This window comes from Marmota monax, unplaced genomic scaffold (genome assembly GCF_021218885.2).
Source record: "Marmota monax isolate L192 unplaced genomic scaffold, Marmota_monax_Labrador192_F-V1.1 WCK01_AAM20220418_F8-fsc00200, whole genome shotgun sequence".
Taxonomy (NCBI): domain Eukaryota; kingdom Metazoa; phylum Chordata; class Mammalia; order Rodentia; family Sciuridae; genus Marmota; species Marmota monax.
Window position 1 is genome coordinate 550,284 of NW_026692549.1, and position 6,679 is coordinate 556,962.

The window sequence follows — 6,679 nt, forward strand, 5'->3', positions numbered from 1 at the left end:
TTTCTTTAAAATAAGTCATACAAATGGTTACAGTCACAAACATGATTTTAACCAAAGTATTGCTAGCCTACCACATCAGCAGGACAGCGCAACACGGGCAGAACTTCAACGCCGCCTTCCCCAGTCAGTGCAGGGAGCTCCTGGCGCCCCTTCCTCTGAGCTGCTTGAGATGCCGTCTCCATTTCGAATAAGGGGGTTTATGCCAAAATCAGGAAAAGAGCTGTTGTTTTTCTGAATCATTCTAAAAATAAGACAAGCAGGGAGAAAAGACAGTGCACTGTGCCACATGAAGGAAACAGGAAGGACCCAAGTCCTGAGAAGGGGCTCCAGCGTCCAGCAGAGGGAGCTGAAGACTGTACACAGACAAGACGTCCATGATAGAATTAACTACTTACTTTTGCTCAAAAGGACCGCAAAGGACACAGGACAGTGAGCCAGCCCATGGGACAGGACAACTACAGTCAACACGGGAGGCTGCACTGCCTTTCGCCCTGCCTATACCTGGGCCAGTCTCTGGGGCGCCAGGGCCCTGGGCACTTCTCGGCACACTCCTGGCTGAGGTGCAAGACGCCTTGAGGCTCACCGCTCCCGGCAGACTACAGCTGGTCTCTGTCCACCTTGAGCATGACAATTTGCTGGCCAGAGTCCTGCACGCCAGCTGCAGCTCTACCAGGTGGTCCCCGAGAACACGGGTCATGACACTCCCATCTCAGCACTGTGGCTCTCCAGTGTCTTTTTTTTTTTTGTACTGGGAATCGAACCCAGGGGCACTCGACCACTGAGCACACCCGCAGCCCTATTTTGTATTTTATGTAGAGACAAGGTCTCACTGAGTTGCTAAGTGCCTCCCATTGCTAAGGCTGGCTTTGAACTTTCCATCCTCCTGCCTCAGCCTTCCCAGCCTCATGCGTGACATACCTTGCTCCCCAGTCTCTCTCGTCTTTTTCGTTCCTTTCCTTTCTGTACTAGGATTGAACCCAGGGGTGCTCTACCACTGGGGCACATCCCCAGGCTTTTTTTTTTTTTTTTTAAGATAGGTTCCCACTAAATTGGCCAGGCTGGCCTGGAACTCTCCATCCTACCTCTGCCTCCCAAGTAGCTAGGACTATGCCACCATGATTGTCCCACCCTTTATTTGAGGTCTGCTGACTGCAGTGCTGCAGTCTAACAATGCCCTGGCCACCTTTTCTGCCTTAACTTCTTTAGGCATTGAGGTTGCACTGTTTCTGTATGCAGTGACCATGAGGGGTTTTATGTTTTCAGAACTATTTCCAGCTGTATAAAAAGTTGGTAAGTGTTTGCAGGCACAGAACTAGCTGGCATATTAATCTTTGTTAAATAGCTGCTCTGTGCTCCAGTCTCTTACAGTCAGGATGTGGGAGTGGACTTTGGTGGGACTTACTTTGGTGGGCTTTGCGGGGGACTGTCAGGGATGACCACACCCTACCTGCGTACAGCTGCCACCCAGTTAATCCTTATCAGTGGATTAATCTGCCGATTGGTTCACCCTAAAATCTAATCATTTCACCTCTGGAAATTCTTGCTTGCCTCACTTAAGAGCTTTTGGGGGATTCTTCACATCTAACCTGTAATGACAAATGACGCAGACTCTGAGTAAGTGTGCTTTGACAAAGTCCTTCCTCCTGGAAACAGTGGGGTGGTGTTAACTGTGTTGTCAAGAGCTGGGGTGCAGCTCAGTAAGAGCACTCTCTTGGCCTGGATTCAGTCTCTAATACCAGGCATTTTTCCTTTAAACTGTTGACAAGCCATCTGTGCTATTCTTTGTCTTGCTGTCCAGGGGGCCCAAATGCACACTGTCTCCATCCCCACAATCCTTAGGATGGAGCAGACTCAAGCCTGGCCCACCACACTCTGGCCAGTGACTGCAGGCCATCTGCATTTCCATGCTCCATCTGCAGCTAAAGTTAGGCCTGAAGATGGTGCCTCCAGGAGCCTGAGAGTGGGGGGATCTGGAGCATTGGCCCCTCTCTGAAGACAGAGCTGTGTGTGGTGGCGGGGCAGCTTAGCAGGCTGAGCCAAAGACTCTCCCATTTAGTCCTCCTCCACCTGGTATTGCAGCAAGTGGCTTGTGGCTTTCTCACACATAATCTCTGCAATGTCACCTTCACAGCAGAATAGTTTTGAGTGTCACATCTGAATACCCTCAAGTGTGGCAGAGTTCTGTCAAGGGACAGACAGTCCATAGGGAGGTGTGTTTGTGTGTTCAAAGGTCTCTTCTGAGACCTTTGAACACACAAACACAGAGGTTTCCAGAGACTTGCATGGGGTCCTGGGTTGGAGCTCTACCACTGGGCTACTTCCCCAGTCCTTCTTTCTTTGAGAGAGGGTCTTGTTCAGTTGCCCTGCTGGCCTCCTGCTGCAGCCTCCCAAGCAACAGAGATGACAGGTGTGCACCACCCAGCATGCAGACTGGACAGACCAAGGTGCTTTTCCCCAGTACTTGGATGCCTCACCTTCATCCAACCCGCAGAGCGCTTCCTTTGGCCTCCATGTGTGGGACAGGTGCTCTAGCACCTGCAGGACCCACCTTAGCATTTTGGGCCCTGCTTCAGTGCGTCATTTCCTTGGCTCTGTGTGCCTGCCAGTCTTACCACAAGATGTGAGAAATCCAGCTAATGTAAAGAATGCTGAAAGTGAGAGAGGGAGGTGTCACTGGATGTTCCCGGATCCAGGGCTTATTCCAAAGCAGCCCCCTACCTCCCGTGGATTAATACTGCTTTGCCTCACCTGCCTCAGTTTATCATGAGGGTTAAATTGGAATATATATCTTTGGCTTATAAAGCATAAACCCTGGGGCTGTGACGGGTCACTGGAAGTTCTTGGTGAGGCTCAGTCCACGGCTGCACTATGCTTACCTGGGCCATTTCCTCTGATGGTGCCAGCCTCCCTGAGTCTGCTCTGAGGTCACATCATGAAGGGAAGTTGCCTCAGGAGCATTCTTCCCCATGATGTCTCCACAGCTGGCTCTGGGCCAGCCTTCAGGTCCATCTGTGTGGCATGCACAGCCCCCATGGGCCTTTCCAGGGCACTTCTCGGGGCCTCCCCAAGTCCTCAGCCATGTCTGGGCCAAGGAGGCAGCTCCTGCCTCCCAGCACAGCCCCTCACCAAGGTCTTCACGCGCCACTAGGACACACAGGACCTCTGCCCCGTCCCATCAGGGACAAAGTGAAGCAGGAGTTCAGAAAACTATCACCAAGAAAGAGAGAAGTACCTCAAACCGCTCCTCCAAGGCTGCCATTCTTCCAGGCTTCATCTGCTCAGCCGTAGGAATCCAGCGCCACCTGGTGGGCAAATCCTCTCCCTCCTGCCTCATGGTAGATGGAGGCCAGCAGCAGAGCTGCTTACCTGGGGGTCTGACTCCTTCTGTTAACTGCACGTAGGTGGCACTGGGTGGGAGTGAGGAGACGGTGCCATCAGGACCCCATCATGACAGTACAGTCAGAAACCCCAAACTCAAGTGACTGAAATGAGACACTGGTCTTGCCGGTGGCAGGTCAAGCGTAAGAAAACTGATGAGGGAGGCTTCACAGCTCTGGGGAGGAGGACCACTGTCGGCTCTCAGGCACGGCTGTTGTGAAGCGTGGGCACGAGACCCTGGCTCTCCTGTTGCATGGAGCAGCCTAGGAGCTGGGCACTGCTTGCATCTGCTCCTTCCTGTGGCAGCACTTCTTGTAGAGGACATCTCTTCACCGTGGCTTATTCTCGCAACGGTTCTCTCGGCACTCCAGGAACCCTGGGTGACTGGGAGACCTCTGCCCCACTGAGAGGCCTGTGTGTAGATACAAGCTGGCAGCCGGGCTCCAGCAATGACAGCTTCACAGGACAGAGGCTCTGTGGCCAGGGCATGGCACATGCTGCCTCACCTCCAAGACAGGTACTCATTCCTGCTTCACAGGAATCGAGTTTGTCACCTAAATTCACCCAGAAGGCAGGTGATCTGGCTAGGCCTGGTTGGCCAGGCCTGGTGCTGTCACAAAGGCTGAATGGTAAATGTTGGGGACAGCCACGCTCACGGTACCATGCTCCCCAACTTAGGGTGGGGTTACCTGCTGCCTGATGAACTACTGTAAGTTGAAGATAAGTTGGAAATGCACTCAACACACCTACCCCCAGCACCACTGCCCAGCCATGCAGCACACGCCCTAAGCCAGTGCTGGCTGAGAGCTGTCCTGCCGCTGCCGGCACTAGGAGGTTTTCTTGGAAAGCTGGCCACTTCATACCACGGGAAAGCTAAGAGGGTGTTACAGTGGGCATGTCGATGCACACCTGTGGTTCTAGCCACGCCCAGGCTGAAACTGGGAGATCTCCAGCTACAGCCCCTTCAGCAGCTCAGCAAGGTTGTGTCCAAAGAGTAAGGCTGGGGGTGTAGCTCAGTGGTGGAGCACCCCTGGGATGGATCCCTAGTACCACAACAGAACACAAAAGGGCATAGTACCAAATGGTAAGGCTTCATCTAACGTCATTCTGTAAAAAATGTTGGCATAAACCAAAAACCACCTTTCAGTATGTGGTTTTATGAGTCTGACAAATGTGTGCCATGGTGCCATAAACCCTAACAAGTGGCCCAAGGCTCCAGTCAGCACCCCACTGGGGCCAACTGCTGTCCTGAGGCTCACCACCATAAGCTCTGCCTATGCCTGCACTACCTTGCGGTCCTACACTAACAAGACAACTTCGAATCTGTCTACCCATGGATGACATTTGGGGTGTTCCCAGTTTTGAGGCTATTAGAATAACTTCACTATGGACATTTTCAAATGACCCTCTGTTAATTTCCATTTTCACTCCTGAGTAAGTTCCTAGGGCTGCACTGTTGAGCCACAGGGAGGTGGTCTTGGTTCCTTGGGTGGGGGGCTAGGGACTGTAACAAAGTGCTCTAAGGTGTGTGGCTTATAGACAATGGGAAACTTCTCAGTTCCTTTGGCTCGAAGTCCAATATCAAGACACCTGTAGACGCAGGATGCGTAAGGGCTGGGAAAGGCTAGGGGTCTTAGGCTCCTCTTCTAAGGGCTGTAATCCTATTTATGGGGGGCTCTGCCCTAGGATGGGATCACCTCCACTGGCCTCACATCCTGATACTATTACCTTGGGAGTTAGGGTTTCAACACATTAAGTTTGGAGGACATGAACATTCAGACAAGGGCAGAGTGACATCTGCAAAGTGGTTATCTCACTTTACACTCCCACTAGCAGTGTCTGAGAGTTGCAAACCTTCTACATTCCTCGTAAAATTTGATATTGTCATTCTCTTAATTTTAGCTATTCTTGAAGGTATAAAGCAGTATCCATTGTGTGTGTGTGTGTGTTTGGCAATACTGGGAATTAAATCCAGAGATACTTTACCACTGTGCTACATCTACAGCTTTAAGACTTTTTACTTTTTCATTTTGAGACTCTTACTGAATTGCCCAGGCTAGCCTCAAACTTTGGATCCATCTGCCTGAGCCTGAGTGGCTGGAATTACAGATATGTGACAGACACTTGATTTCATTGTGATTTTAAATCACATTTCATTCTTTTCAAATTTACTAACCCTTTCTTCTTTGTTGTTCGATCAACTGTTAATACCATCCAGTCATTTTTTTTCTTTAATCTGTGTGTGTGTGTGCACGCCCGAGTTATTGAACCCAGGGGTTCATTCTAAGCTTCATCCCCAGGGCACCCCCCATCAACTGTTGTTTTGAGACAGTATCTTGTTAAGTGCTGAGGCTGGCCTTGAACTTGTCATCCTCCTGCCTCAACCGACCCAGTTGCTGGAATTACAAGTGTGCATCACAGTGCCTAGCTCAGATTTTTTTTTAAATCAAGGACATCAATTATATCTTAAAATTTTCCATTAAACACATATATGCTGGGTGTGGTGGTACACGCCTGTAATTCCAGCTATTTAGGAGGCTGAGACAGGAGGATTTCAAGTTCAAGGCCAGCCTTAGCAGCTTAGCAAGATCCTGCCTCAAAAATACATATATATTATGAATATATATATATATATTTCATTATATTATTTTTATATATATACAGTTTATTATATTTATATATATATATATATATATATATATATATATATATATATATATATGAATGAACTAGGGATAAAGCGCCCCTGTGTTGAATCCCCCAGTAACACAGGCACAAAAAGTTACTATATAAATCTCGTACACACCTGACGGGTTTGAGAAGGGCAGGGCCCAGAAGCGCCGACCACAAGGGGCGGGACTGCGGGGGGGACGGCGGCGCGGGACGGGGCTGCGGAGGGGCGCGGCTGCCGGGAGGAGAGGGACGGCAGAACGGGACCGCTCGCGGCTGTCCACACCTTGTGGCCTCAGGGACACCGGGCTAGTTCCTGTTCAGCCGTGAGATGGGCCAGGCACGTCCTGCACGGCTGTCGTTGAAACCGCACCTGTCCCTCGTGCGTGGCCACTTGCCCTCTCCTTCTGGCTCGTCCCGCCTGGCAGCCCGCCTTGACTCTCCGGGTCCCAGTCCCCTCCCCTCCGCTCCCGGACACTCGCCTGCCCTCAGGTCAGGCTTCTCCGACGCCGGCTCTGGCGCTCCTGAAACTTGCACCCGGACCACTGGAGCAGCCGGGGTTGAGGCGCACCCCGGCGGCCGCCCTGGGCGTTGCGCCCGACCCCGCCCAGCCGAGCGTTGCTGCGAGTCA

The 6,679-nt window shown here is 51.3% G+C and overlaps 1 long non-coding RNA gene across 1 annotated transcript; it reads right to left on the reverse strand.

Moving 5' to 3' along the window:
* Positions 1–27: 27 nt before the first annotated feature.
* On the reverse strand, positions 28–5,963 carry LOC131424221 (uncharacterized). Its single transcript, XR_009226901.1, has 3 exons — positions 3,233–5,963; positions 2,475–2,648; positions 28–241 (listed from the first exon to the last, which is right to left on the reverse strand). It is a non-coding gene; the product is annotated as an uncharacterized LOC131424221 (long non-coding RNA).
* Positions 5,964–6,679: the final 716 nt, after the last annotated feature.